This window comes from Bubalus kerabau, chromosome 9 (assembly GCF_029407905.1).
Source record: "Bubalus kerabau isolate K-KA32 ecotype Philippines breed swamp buffalo chromosome 9, PCC_UOA_SB_1v2, whole genome shotgun sequence".
Classification (NCBI taxonomy): domain Eukaryota; kingdom Metazoa; phylum Chordata; class Mammalia; order Artiodactyla; family Bovidae; genus Bubalus; species Bubalus kerabau.
In genome coordinates, this window is record NC_073632.1 from 27331595 (window position 1) to 27346338 (window position 14744).

At 41.7% G+C, this 14744-nt stretch overlaps 1 pseudogene; it reads left to right on the forward strand.

Moving 5' to 3' along the window:
* Nucleotides 1–291: 291 nt before the first annotated feature.
* Nucleotides 292–13930, forward strand: LOC129619552 (mitochondrial import inner membrane translocase subunit TIM44-like; annotated as a pseudogene).
* Nucleotides 13931–14744: the final 814 nt, after the last annotated feature.

Genomic DNA, 14744 nt, shown 5'->3' on the forward strand with positions numbered 1-14744 from the left:
CTCCAGGACTTGAGAATTCTCAATATGGTCATTCAGACTGAGCACTTGTCTTGTGTCGGTTGTGTCTGTCTCACTGAAAACAGTTTAAAACGATTCATACAATTTTAGTGTTGGGCTAGGCTAGTCCGGATCTCAAAATAAGTTACATTTTTTTCCTTCTCAAAATATCTGTTTAAGACTTTTTGTTTATTTTGCATTCTGTTCATTTCTCTCTCTATATTATTAGTATCACAATTCTGAAAAACTGCTGTCATTAACAATGTTGAACATTTTATTGCTTTCTGTAACAACATGAGGAAAGAGACATGGTTCCTAACCATGAAAATCAACTTCTTCCTCAAGGTAAGTGGTTGCTGACTATCTGGAATGCGCTGGTGGACTTATAATTTCTCTCCTCTTTTTTAAAAAATTTATTTAAAAATGTTTTTCGTCATGTACAATTGTTTTGCAATGTCCTTTTACAATTGCTTTACAACATTGCTTTACAATGTTAGTTTCAGCTATACAAAGAAGTGAATCAGCTATATGTATACATATGTACCCCAGGACATGGAAGCAACCTATACATCCATCAACAGATGAATGGATAAAGAAAATGTGGTTCATATATACGATGGAATATTACTCAGCCATAAAAAACAAAACTCAACAAAACTGGGTCATATGATGGAGATGTGGATGGACCTAGAGTCTGTCATATGGAGTGAAGTAAGTCAGAAAGAGAAAAGCAAGTATCATATGTTAATGCATATATGTAGAATCTAGAAAAATGGTACAGATGAACCTATTCACAGGGCAGGAATAGTGATGCAGATGTAGAGAACGGACTGGACATAGACGGCAAGGGGAGGGTGGGACGAACTGGGAGAAAAGGACTAACATACACACAATTTCTCCCTTCTTAACTTTCCTTTTCTTCCACTGCTTTTCCTTCTGAAAGTATTCTCATTCTAGTAAATATATCTATCTTTTCACGATGTTGCTTCCAAGAGATTTCCATTTCCTTCAGACCCAGTAGGAGAATTTGGCCATTTTGAGGCCCCTACAGTCTTCTTTCTTTCAGAATAGGTTTTTGGCTTGCAGTAGGATATACTTAATTTCATTTTATTTAAATTTTGGCATAGTCCATAACTCATAACAGTGTACACAATCTGAATTTAAGGTTTGCAAAAGTGCATTTCAAATACATTTTAATTGCTCCTACCTTGTATAGAGCCATATAAATTGGTAATCAAACAACTTTAAAAAAAATTGAGGTATGGTTGATTTGCAGTGTCAGGTTAGCTTCAGGTATACACCAAAGTGGTTCAATTATACATATATATCTATTCTTTTTCAGCTTCTTTTCCTTTAGGTTATTACAAAACATTTATTATAGTTCCCTGTACAGTAGGGAACAGTAGGTCCTTACTGGTTATCTATCACACAATTTCTATTTTACATACATTAACTTGTTGATGGATATGTGTAGGAATTTTTATCACTGAGACCCTCTATTCTTCGGGTCATCTTACTGCTTTTAGACAATTTTGTGTGCAGACTCACTATGCCAATGTCAATGTTACAGGTTGTTTCTTCTGGAACTACTGTCAGGACAAGATGTTGAGTAACAACAACAGTAAAGCTTGTTGAGTAACAAGTTAATGCATTGCAGAAAGCACAGAATGCCACACAGACATTTCAGATGCACGTGGTACTGCCACAGTTTTGCTCTATAAACATAAGAATTCTTATAAACTTGTATTTGCATGATTCCCACAAAAAAAGAAATGTATAGAGTATTTAAAATTGTATATTCTGAATTATTTTATCTCTCCCTGACAAAACTCCCATTTGGGTAGGTATTGTAGTGAACCAAATCTTCCACTAACAATTTTGATTTGCGGGTGTGATAATTAAAAGAGATTTCTGCAGACTAGCTTCGGCCCATACATTCCAAACCTTGTTTCTCCCACATGGCCCCCGTATCTAGGGCTGAGTGGTTAGAGCACTCTCATGTTGCAGTCTCATCTCTGACCCTACACTTTGTATTACCGTTGGGTGAGTCAGCCTGGTGGACAACGGTGGTTTTCCTGGAAGTCATCTTTATACCTGGATACCTAAATAAGTAACAATGCCAGAAGAGACCATAAGCTACATAAATAAGATCAGATCAGATCAGATCAGTCGCTCAGTCGTGTCCGACTCTTTGCGACCCCATGAATCGCAGCACACCAGGCCTCCCTGTGCATCACCAACTCCCGGAGTTCACCCAGACTCACGTCCATCGAGTCAGTGATGCCATCCAGCCATCTCATCCTCTGTCATCCCCTTCTCCTCTTGCCCCCAATCCCTCCCAGCATCAGGGTCTTTTCCAATGAGTCAACTCTTCGCATGAGGTGGCCAAAGTACTGGAGTTTCAGCTTTAGCATCATTCCTTCCAGAGAAATCCCAGGGCTGATCTCCTTCAGAATGGACTGGTTGGATCTCCTTGCAGTCCAAGGGACTCTCAAGAGTCTTCTCCAACACCACACTTCAAAAGCATCAATTCTTCGGCGCTCAGCCTTCTTCACAGTCCAACTCTCACATCCATACATGACCACAGGAAAAACCGTAGCCTTGACTAGACGAACCTTTGTTGGCAAAGTAATGTCCCTGCTTTTGAATATGCTATCTAGGTTGGTCATAACTTTCCTTCCAAGGAGTAAGCGTCTTTTAATTTCATGGCTGCAGTCACCATCTGTAGTGATTTTGAAGCCCAGAAAAATAGAGTCTGACACTGTTTCCACTGTTTCCCCATCTATTTCCCATCAAGTGATGGGCCGGTTGCCATGATCTTCGTTTTCTGAATGTTGAGCTTTAAGCCAACTTTTTCACTCTCCACTTTCACTTTCATCAAGAGGCTTTTGAGTTCCTCTTCACTTTCTGCCATAAGGGTGGTGTCATCTGCATATCTGAGGTTATTGATATTTCTCCCGGCAATCTTGATTCCAGCTTGTGCTTCTTCCAGTCCAGTGTTTCTCATGATGTACTCTGCATATAAGTTAAATAAACAGGGTGACAGTATACAGCCTTGATGATACTCCATTAAACCAAAAATAAATGCTTCCTTTGCTCAGCTCCCTTTATCTGTATCTCCCAAAAGCCAAGCCACTCTAAAATCCCTGATATCACAGGGCAAGGATGACAAAGGAAAAATGAGTGGAAAGAGACAATTGTCTTAACTATCTTACTTTGAAACTTACAGTGAAACTATCTTACTTTGACATATTTTAGAAAAGCACACGACTAGGTGAACTCATTTCTGGGTTCTCTCCCAGGCCTTGGAAGTGGTCCATTAAAAATGAGGGGCTCTGACATTTTGTCAATTTTATTTGCTGCTTCTGACCCCATCAGCAAATTACATCTCTAAATTACAGTTCATTGATTACTCTTAATGTGTTGCTGATGACATTATATATACAATGAAGAAAAAAATCAGAATTAGAAACTTATTTGACTCATGATTTAATGGTTTTAGGTCAATCATTAACACTCATATAATTACAAAATTATTTAATAATAAATGAACAACAGTAACTAACACATGAGAAGCTCTTTTGCAGGCTGTATGATCTACACGTCAACACTACGAGATAGGTGTACTGTTACAGATATTGTTATCCCTGTTTCAGAGATGAGGAGACAGAGGACCGAGAGGATACGTGATTTCTTCACAGTCACGTAGTTTTAGTCGAGGATCTGAAACAATTTCTATGAGGAATGCTATGGAACTTCTATGGTGGCTCAGTGGTAAAGAATTTGCCTGCCAATGCAGGAGACATGGGTTTAATCCCCTGGGGTAGGAGATGGCAACCTACTCCAGTATTTTTGCTAGGATAATCCCATGGATAGAGGAACCTGGCAGGCTATAGTCTATGGGGTCCCAAAGAGTCAGACATGACTGAAGCAACCGAGTTCTTATGAGGAATTCTATGACAGAGACCCAAATGTCTTCTTGTCCAGGCAGGAAGGATACATGGGGGGAGGAGGGTGTGTGGTTGTAATGAGACCAGTTGCTCACTCCCTAGGGACTGGTGAAACTGTTTTGAACTGGAAAGCTCAAAGCCATCTAAGGATCAGTAATCAGACCCAAGGATTGTGGCCCTGTGCTAACACAGGCCTAGACTTTCTGATTTTTCAAGAGAATGCAAAAACATAAAAGTTGGTGTGTCACTGTGTATAATCTCCTAATTGTAAAATACTGAATCCATTTTATTTATTTTTTGTTTGTTTCTGATCTCACTTTTTAATCAACACTAAGGCCTTAAGATGGTAAAACATCTGCCTACAATGTGGGAGACCCGGGTTCAATCCCTGGGTCAGGAAGATCTCCTGGAGAAGGAAATGGCAACCCACTCCAGTATTCTTGCCTGGAGAATCCCATGGATGGAGGAGCCTGGCAGGCTACAGTCCATGGGGTCGCAAAGAGTTGGACACGACTGAGCAACTTCACTCACTCACTCACTCACTCAAGGCCTTTTAACATTTAGCTTCCTTCTTTCTCGAATGTTTCTGAAGACATTCAATTCCCAGGGCCCTTGGAATAACAGAATCCACCTTCCTTTGTTTCAGTAGTTTACAAATGATCACCACCCTCTCCCATGTCTTCATTTGTACCAAAACAACAACCTACATAGAAGTGACAAGAATTTCACCGTCTCAGTGCAAAGACCTTACGTAAAGAACAAAACCAGTAATGACACATCTTTATCAACAACTGCCAGCTCAAAAACTCCTCCGTTTTGGGCAAGCATATTAATCTCTGTAGTTGCTGAGGCTGCCTTGGACTCCAGCCTCTGGAAATCAGAAGTGCTGATGAGGGGGGTGTGTGTCACATGGCAGGTGGACTCGGCTGCCTATTGCAGTTTTACTGTTCTTGAATCAGTTTTTAAAAAGAAAAACAACTAGTGGGCCAAAAAAAAGACTGTGCTTCTAGCCCTGCTCCGAGGCCAGGACTACTCAGCCACAGTTAGTTCTTTGCAAAATCACAGTGTATAATCTGTATTTCTACACTCTTTTTTCCTTTTCTTCCCTTGTGGCTCAGTTGGTAAAGAATCTGCCTGCAATGTAGGTGACCTGGGTTTGATCTCTGGTTTGGGAAGATCCCCTGGAGAAAGGCAAGGTTACCCACTCCTGTATACTGGCCTGGAGAATTCCGTGGACTACAGTCCATGGGGTCACAAAGAGTCGGACACAACTGAATGACTTTTGCTTTCATTTTCACTTTTTTTCCTTTTACTACTCAAAGTTTTGTAGGTTGCTTTCACTGCTTAGCATTTTGCTTTTCCTAGAGCAGTTGCTTAAATAAATGAAGTTGGTTTGTAAGATTCTCTGACTCAGAAGTGGAGCTTGACCTGTCTAATCAGGATGCTTTATGGGAGGGAACACAAGAAAAGGTAACATACAGCAACATTCAACCATTTACCACAGGTGATATGGTGCTATCTACCTGTAAAAAGTATTAATTTTCCCTCTGGGTACTCCTTATTGGTCAAATATCAGATCAACCTAGGAGTAAAGAAATATAGAGAAGAACATAAAATGCTGATCAAAGGGGTAGGGTGGAGTGGGAGGTGGGAGGGAGGTTCAAGAGGCAGGGAACATATACATATCTATGGCTGATTCATGCTGATGTATGGCGGAAACCAACACAATATTGTACAGCAATTATCCTCAGATTAAAAATGAATAAATCAAAAATAAAAAAGAATCAGAAGACCTCTGATCTATTACTACTTCCAAATAAGCATTTAAATATGCTATAGTTAAGTACAACTAAATATTAGTAATTATTAAAGTTAAACATTAGATTGTTCAAGTTTACTTTAAACTGAACTATTATAATAATTGATATAATAATTTTGTGTATAGAATACTGTTTGAAATCAAGTGGGTTATAGATTAGTAAATATGTTTTTGTTATTTTATATTCAAATGGTACTGGTAATAAAATTTCATACATATTTTTCTACAAAAAAAATCAGTAATTAAGCAGTCATAAACATTTCAGGCCCCAAGGCACCTGTCCCACTTTAATATCCACCATATGAAATATGGAATTGCTTTCTAAAAGCACACAGCCAGATCATTCAATAGGATCCCCAACAACCTTTGCCCCAGTTATCTTGCAGCCCAGAAATCAACACTGTTACCAGCAAACCTCAGAAATAAAAACTTAGTACTCATGCTGTAAACAGGTGTAAATCCCTGAAAGCACAGTGAACCCAGTAATGTGATGGTTTCCATTCATTTCATTTCATCTATTCTATTTTTTTATTTTTGATTGTATGTTTCATACTTTCAGTGATCAGATGCTTGTGTCAAGTGGTTGAAATTATTGGTTCCAGACATTCCAGTGAGCTGGCTACTGACATCTGCCTGCTCTGATTTTTGAGCTCATTGTATCTGTGTGTATCACTGGGGTTCACACGTACACGGAAAGCAAGCTTTTCCAACATGGAAGACAGAGGGAGACTCACCTCCTGTCCACAGTGGCCGCGGTCTCTGCTGCTGTCATTTGCATTCGGGTCTGTTCTGTTTTTTCAGAAACAGCCCAAGTGTGTGTTTATGTACTTCTGGAGCCTCGCCAGCTCACTCAGGAGTTTCTGGCCCTCTGGTGTTTGTCCCCTAAGGCAGCAAACTCGATTGACTCAAAGAGCTGTTAATTAAGTGAATTATGTCTGGTCAGGAATTTTTGAACAAAGGAAATAGAACTGGAAATGATAACTGTGCCCTCACAAAAGACTGAGTAAGCGATATACAAATTAAACAAAAAACCCCAACCCAACCAAAAGAATCTCTTTATAAGGATTTTCCCTCTCCTCTGAGTTTAGTTTTTCTCTCTAACCCAATTTGACAGAATACACTTGTTCTTTAGTGAGATTGTTCTCATCCCAAATGTGCTTATAATCTCGGGCAAAATGCAGAGAAGAGCTGAGAGGAATATAAATACTGTGTATTCTCTCTACAGAACCGTTGAAGGAAATGCTGTTTACTTGGAAATAGAGTTCCAGAAAGTATGTCTGCCATCTGTAGTCCAGATGATGGTGGCTGTGGTGATGAATTAAACATTTAGAAATAAAAGCTAGTGGTTGTTTCTGTTTGCAAGGATAAGGCAGTTGAAATATTGTTTCATTACTCTTAATGCACAATATAGCTAGAACTTGTTTATGCATTATATATTCATAACTTAGAAGACATTTAAAGAAAGACACAATGATTGTGGATTTTTGACAGTGTGTCTTGGCACAATTTCTGCATAAGCTCTGATGCAGACGTAATTTGCTAAGCCATGGAGACTGCTAGAAATTTGAAAGCACTCTTATTAGCACCATGACTTACTCTTTAATGAGGGCTCTTGCTCTAAGATCCACACACCTGACATGCCTCTTAAGAAACCTATATGCAGGTCAGGAAGCAACAGTTAGACCTGGACATGGAACAACAGACTGGTTCCAAATAGGAAAAGGAGTACGTCAAGGCTGTATATTGTCACCCTGCTTATTTAACTTATATGCCGAGTACATCATGAGAAACGCTGGGCTGGAAGAAGCTCAAGCTGGAATCAAGATTGCCGGGAGAAATATCAATAACCTCAGATACGCAGATGACACCACCCTTATGGCAGAAAGTGAAGAGGAACTCAAAAGCCTCTTGATGAAAGTAAAAGAGGACAGTGAAAAACTTGGCTTAAAGCTCAACATTCAGAAACCAAGATCATGGCATCTGGTCCTGTCACTTCATGGCAAATAGATGGGGAAACAGTGGAAACAGTGTCAGACTTTATTTTGGGGGGCTCCAAAATTACTGCAGATGGTGATTGCAGCCATGAAATTAAAAAGCACTTACTCCTTGGAAGAAAAGTTATGACCAACCTAGATAGCATATTCAAAAGCAGAGACATTACTTTGCCAACAAAGGTCCATCTAGTCAGGGCTATGGTTTTTCCAGTGGTCATGTATGGATGTGAGAGATGGACTGTGAAGAAAGCTGAGAGCCGAAGAATTGATGCTTTTGAAGTGTGGTGTTGGAGAAGACACTTGAGAGTCCCTTGGATTGCAAGGAAATCCAACCAGTCCATTCTAAAGGAGATCAGTCCTGAGTGTTCTTTGGAATGACTGATGCTAAAGCTGAAACTCCAATACTTTGGCCACCTCATGCGAAGAGTTGACTCATTGGAAAAGACTCTGGTGCTGGGAGGGATTGGGGGCAGGAGGAGAAGGGCACAACAGAGGATGAGATGGCTGGATGGCATTACCAACTCGATGGACATGAGTTTGGGTAAACTCCAGGAGTTGGTGATGGACAGGGAGGCCTGGCGTGCTGCAATTCATGGGGTCGCAAAAAGTCAGACATGACTGAGACTCTGAACTGAACTGAACTGAACTTGCTCTAAGATAGAGTGATTGTTTCATATGCTGCCACTCACAAGCATGTATCAATAAGCTCACCGTGAATATCCCCATTCTTAAAGCTATGAAAGAACATTTAGAAAGCTGTCCGTGATTCTTTACTAAGTGAGATGCAAAGAAAGCTAAATGGTTATGCTTCCTGAGCACTGCCCTTCAAGAACAGGCTGTCTAAAAGGGACTTGTAAAAGAACAGGGCAATGAAAATAGTACATTCATAAGATATTCATAAAATCAAGGTGCATAGAAGTTTTGGTGGTTTGGTGGTGTTTTGGTGGTTTTTTAAAAATAAAAAATTTGTTTCAGTTGGTGAAGGCAGAACAAGCAGAGTAATGATCTCAATCATCATGCTCAATCATGTCTGACTCTTTGCGACCCCATGGACTGAGGCCCGCCAGACTCCTCTGTCCATGGGATTATGGGATCCCAGCAAGCATAATGGAGTGGGTTGCCATTTCCTACTCCAGGGGATCGTCCCAATCCAGGATTCGAACCTGCTAACCGAAATCTCCTGTGGCTCCTGCATTGACAGGAGGATTCTTTACCACTGAAACAAGCCCAGAGTAATGGTAGAGGAATCTTTACCTTTCTTCCAAAGTCGAGACAATTCTGGTATGAAATGAGACTTCAAAGGCTGTTTGTACAATCAAGAAGATTGAGAAGGAGACATACAGGCCAGAAAATGAATGACTGAAAGCAAGTTGGACTTGGGATGTGGTGATGTGTAGAAATGGCCAGGATGCAGGGTGGTGGCAGGGGTTGAGGGGGAAGCCATGGTTGTAACGGGACCACTCATTCACTCTCCATGGACTGGCAAATTGAAGAGATTGAATTGGAGAGCTCAAGGCCATTTAAGGGTCACTATTCAGACCCAGGGGGTTGTAGTCCTATGGTAATAGTGGCCCAGACTTTCAGATTTTTCAAGAGAATATAAAAATATAAAAATGTGTGTGTGTGTGTATAAACTGTGAATTATAAGACATTGGGAGGTGGTGAGCCAAATTCAAGAATATAAAATTGAAGCAGGCTGTCTGTCTGTAACTCAAGATACTTAGTAAAAGTTTCTAGGTTTGGGGGAGTTAAAGGATGTCCCAATCTTCTTTCTGATCTATCTACTCTTTCTTACGAATCTTTGCACTTCTCCGCCACTAACCAAAACAATTGGCCATCCCAATCAAACAACAAATGTTCCTGATTGAAGATACTAGCAAAAAAGTGCTTGAAGTGATGCTGTATGGGTTCAGGGTTGGATGGGGAGGGTGTGGGTTCTGAAGGCAGGTTGAATAAAGCAACCTATCCAATAGCTGAAGCTAGCTCCTATAGTATCATGAAAAGTGAAGGTATTAGTTACTCAGTCATGTCTGACTCTTTTGTGACCCTATTCACTGTAGCCCGCCAGGCTCCTCTGTCCATGGGATTTCCCAGGCAAGAATACTGGAGTGGGTAGTCATTCCCTTCTCCAGGGGATCTTCCTGACCCAGGGATCGAACCCAGATCTCTTGCATTGCGAGAGGATTCTTTACCATCTAAGCCACATGGAAGCCCATAGTATCACAAGAAAAAATTATTAAATTATCAGGAATTTTGTCAGCCAGTAAAGCCATTATAAAAATTATATTAAAAATACAATTACATAAATTATATAAAAAACAAAGGTAATAAATACTCACACCCTTCCACTTTCTGATTATGTCAGTACATTTTACTGTTATCTATGCTCTTGAGGACATTTTCTTACATTGTCACTGTACAATGAAAGTGCTGCAGAATAATGTGCTTTGGGGCCTCTTTTCCCAAGGCTGCCCTCAGTGTTAACATGCTCGTGGCTGGAAATCAGCTACACTAATAAACATTTACCAACATATCACTGGTCCTTGCTACAATATACCATCTCTAAGGGTGAGCTTGCCTTTTACATCAGAGCTGGTTTTACAGGCAAAATAAAATCCCATTACAAAGTACAGTTACAGATATAGAAAACAAATTTATGATTACTAGAGGGTAAGGGAGAGGAGAGATAAACTTGGAGACTGGGATTGACATATATGCACTTGTTATTGTTCAGTCAATAAGTTGTGTCCGACTCTTTATGGCCCCATGGATTGCAGCACGCCAGTCTTCCCTGTCCTTCACTATCTCTTGGAGTTTGCTCAAACTCATGTCCACTGAGTCGGTGATGCCATCCAACCATCTCATCCTCTGTTGCTCCCTTCTCCTCCTGCCTTCAATCTTTCCCAGCGTTAGAGTCTTTTTCCAATGAGTCAGCTCTTTGAATCAGGTGGCCAAAGTATTGGAGCTTCAAGCATCAGTCCTTCTAATGCATATTCAAGGTTGATTTCCTTTGGGATTGACTGATTTGATCTCCGTGCTGTCCAAAGGACTCTCAAGAGTCTTCTCCAGCACCACAATTTGAAAGCATCAATTTTTTGGTGCTCAGCCTTCTTTATAGTCCAACTCTCACATCCATACATGACTACTGGAAAAACCATAGCTTTGACGATATGGACCTTTGTTGCAAAGTGATGTCTCTGCTTTTAAATATGCTATCTAGGTTTGTCAGAGCTCTAGGTAACTAATAAGGACCCACTGTATAGCACAGGGAACTCTACACAATATTCTGTGATAATCTATATGGGAAAAGAATCTAAAAAAGGAGGGCAGGATATATGTATATGTATAACTGATTCACTTTGCTGTACATCTGAAATTAACACAATGTTGTAAATCAGCTATATTCCAATGAAAAATTTTTAAACAAAGAAATAAAACTTGGAAAGTAAGAATAAAAAGGAGATAAAGAAATGCAGGAAGCGGGTAGGAAGAATTGCCGCTCAGTTGCTGATATGATATTCCATTGGTCCCTGAGATGGGCCTGGAGCTCTGAAATGATGATTAAATTCTCATCCAATTCCTGAATAAATGCTTCTAATATCAGGCAACTGAGAAGCAAATTGAAATGACATTATTAGAAATAAGTGTCTATGTATAATTTGCAGTCTCTTTGCCTGAAAGAAGAGATTTCATCATCTGTATTCATTGCTTTTGAGACTACTAAACTGAATCTGATATTTCTTCATGTTAAATTGAAGGCTGTAGTTATCAAAATGCTGACAGGTTGAGTTATTGGCTATTTTCAGGGCCCCTGGAAAGAGTTTCCCATTAATAACATTCACTGTGTACATTGGTAGCAGAGAATTACTTAGAGCTATCAAATGTGTTATTACAACTTATCCTGTATGCCTTAAGGAAGACATTTTTGACTTGTGGGGGGAAAAAGGATATTTTCAGGGAGTTGACAAATGACAAAATAGCACGGCCTATAATAGGGGGAGAGATGTAGTAATGCAATTCTATAATAACTCAGTTAGAATCTGCCACTCCTTTTTTGGTTGTTTTTCAACAAGGTTTACAATGCTCATCTCTCTTGCTCTCTCCCTCTCTCTTTCACACACACACACAATGAGATGAAACCAGAAAACAAGAAGTCAGATGGAGAAATTTGTTTAAAATGTTGATTTATCACGTGGGCTTAATACTCCCTACCAAAAAAAATTGACCATTTCCTTTATTTTCTACTGAAAAATCACAACTGTCATTTAAGTATACAATCGTGTATTATGTGCCCTTAATGCACATTAAAAAAAAAAAAAGAAAGAAAATGTTTTTAAAAGTTCTGATTTTAAATACAAAAGCAATGGTGTAGGGATAAACATGGGGTTATAACAACATGGTATGGGTAGCCTTATTTGGCAAATAAGGCTCTCACACTTCCTTTTCAGGGTGTGATTGCCTGCATAAATAGTTCTCAAGCCTTTTGTATATTTCAGCCCAAGAACTATTTTCACAGATTGTCTATGGATCATTGTGGACACAGGCTTCATATCTGATGGCTACATGGACATAACTGTATTCCATACTCCCACAATACAGAAACACACAGGCACAACCCAAGAATGAGTTGAGAAATGACAATGCCTTTTGATGCCTCTCATCCATATGATTGACATACATGTTATAATTCCTGTGTCCCATGTACCCCTGCTGGGAACTAGGAGGGACCCAGGAATAATATACCCAATTCCTGTCCTCAGCAAGGCATCTTTAAGTAACTGGCGAGAGACATAAAAAAAATGGCAAATCACAATACAGTAAGGGAAGTAATTTTGTCATAAAGATATGGAGAGCAGTGCTGTAGAATTCTCAGAATGGAGAGATCCACCCTTCCTGAAGTCAGGGAAGACTTCACAGAGTCTTAAAGACATAGGATTTCGCCAGACAAGAAAGAGAAAAGGTCTGGAATGAATAAAGTTCTGCTGCTGCTAAGTTGCTTCAGTCGTGTCCGACTGGTGTGACCCTATAGACAGCAGCCCACCAGGCTCCTCCGTCCCTGGGTTTCTCCAGGCAAGAACACTGGAGTGGGTTGCCATTTCCTTCTCCAATTCTAAAAAGTAAATGCTCTAAAAACACAATCAAAGCTTTCCCCCACGCGGGATCCTGCAGCAGGGTGGTAGCGCTGCTGCGGGCAGGCTGGTACCTTGCCCGCAGAGATGGTCCGCAGTGGAGTCCACCTCCGGTCCAGCCAGAACCTGGTGCTGCTACCGGCCGAGCGGAGAGCGGACCCTGTCCAAATCCTGTGCCTTGGGAAACAGAAACGGCTTTCTCTCTCGCTGGCTCCTTAATATCACACAGGAATTAGCCAAAAACAAAGAAATGAAAGAAAGTTAAAAAAAAGTTCTGAGACAAGGCCAGGAAGCTGAGGAGACACAGAACCATCGAATCGGAAGTTCTGAGAAGGAAAGAGGCGATCAGGAAAGAAGCTGGGGGAGATCACGGGCACCGGGAAGGAGAGTCTTGATGAAGTCAGTCAAAGTGACCTTGGCGGGAAAATCAAGGAGGGTGTGGAAGAAGCAGCCACGACAGCTGAGCCGTCGGCCAAGTTGTTGTCCAAAGGTGGGGAGAAGCTCTACTGGACTGCCACCTTCAAAGCGCCTGCCAGGGTGTGGAGTCCCTCTAGAAGGAGACGGACCAGAGCATCCCTGGGCAGACTGGGCCTACCTGCGGCCGGAGAGAAGTTGAAGGAAGAGGAAGTGTTTGAAGCCAACGAGGAGGCACTGGAGGTCGCTGCACAAGGACTCCAAGTGGGACCAGCAGCTGAAGGCCTTCAGGGACAGCAACATGGCGCTTGATCGGTTCTTTGAGATGAAGATGAAGTGTGCCAAGAGCAACAACGCCTTGGGCTGGGTGTCCCACAGTGCTGATAGTCAAGGTCAAGGACTTGCTGACAGTCAAGGTCACAGCAAGATGATGGATGCAGAGGCCTGTGCTAATCACCACCTTCCAGGCCCAGTTGGTGATGGTGATCAAGAACCCCAAAGGCGAGTTGGTTGAGAGCGACCTGGACAAGGTACCGCTAATGTTGTACATGTGGGCGCTCTGCCCAGACCAGGATGAGCTGAAACCCTCTGTCTCCTGGTGGCTCCCGGACATCTCAGCCTCCAGCACAGAGCAGCTCCTATGAGCAGGGTGGCCACAACTGAGGCCTCCCGGACTGACCCTCACTCAGGACACGCGGGGTACTGGTGTCCATCTGCAGCAACCAGATCTCTGGGACAGGACCGTCAGCTCTGTCGCTGCCCTACCAGGCTGGCTGCAACCCCAGCTGAATGGGGCGAGGAGGGGACGGTCTGCACTGCTGCCCTGCCCCCGGAAGGCTGGTGGCCGCTGGGCCACAGGCACACAAACCAGGCAGGGGCCAGAGGCTCCCAGCCCCGAGACTCCCTCCCAGGGCCGAGCCGCGGGGGCTGGGCCCACTGGCCACATCTGCCAGGCTGTTTTAGCTCCTTTTTTTCCCTTAACAGTGCCCTGGTTATCCTGTATATAAGCCAGATTTGGAAATAATAAAACACCAAAGTAAAAAAGAGCAAAAAAAAAAAAAAAAAGCTTTTCCTGATACCAGCATGCAGAGCACACAAAAGACCTTTTCAGATCTCTGAGCCATCCGTCTGAAGTCTTGGGTTCTTACTGCAGCAGAGCCTAGATTCTTCTTTCCAGTACACTTGTGTGATGGTCTTGTTGGAGTCACAGATCAGATCACAGTATGTGAAGGTGAGGATGGAGTTTCCTGAAAAGAGAAGAAACTCCTGGAATCAGTCATCTTGGGAAATACTCAGGCCTTGGATAAGAAATAAGGATTTTGTAAGCCACTTAGGAGAGAACGTTTTCCTTCTCTCTGGGGCTAAGGTTCTAAGGCAGGGATATTCCTGGAGCTTTTCTGATAATTGGGATGAGGGTAGGGCCTCGCTGATGGTTCAGAGG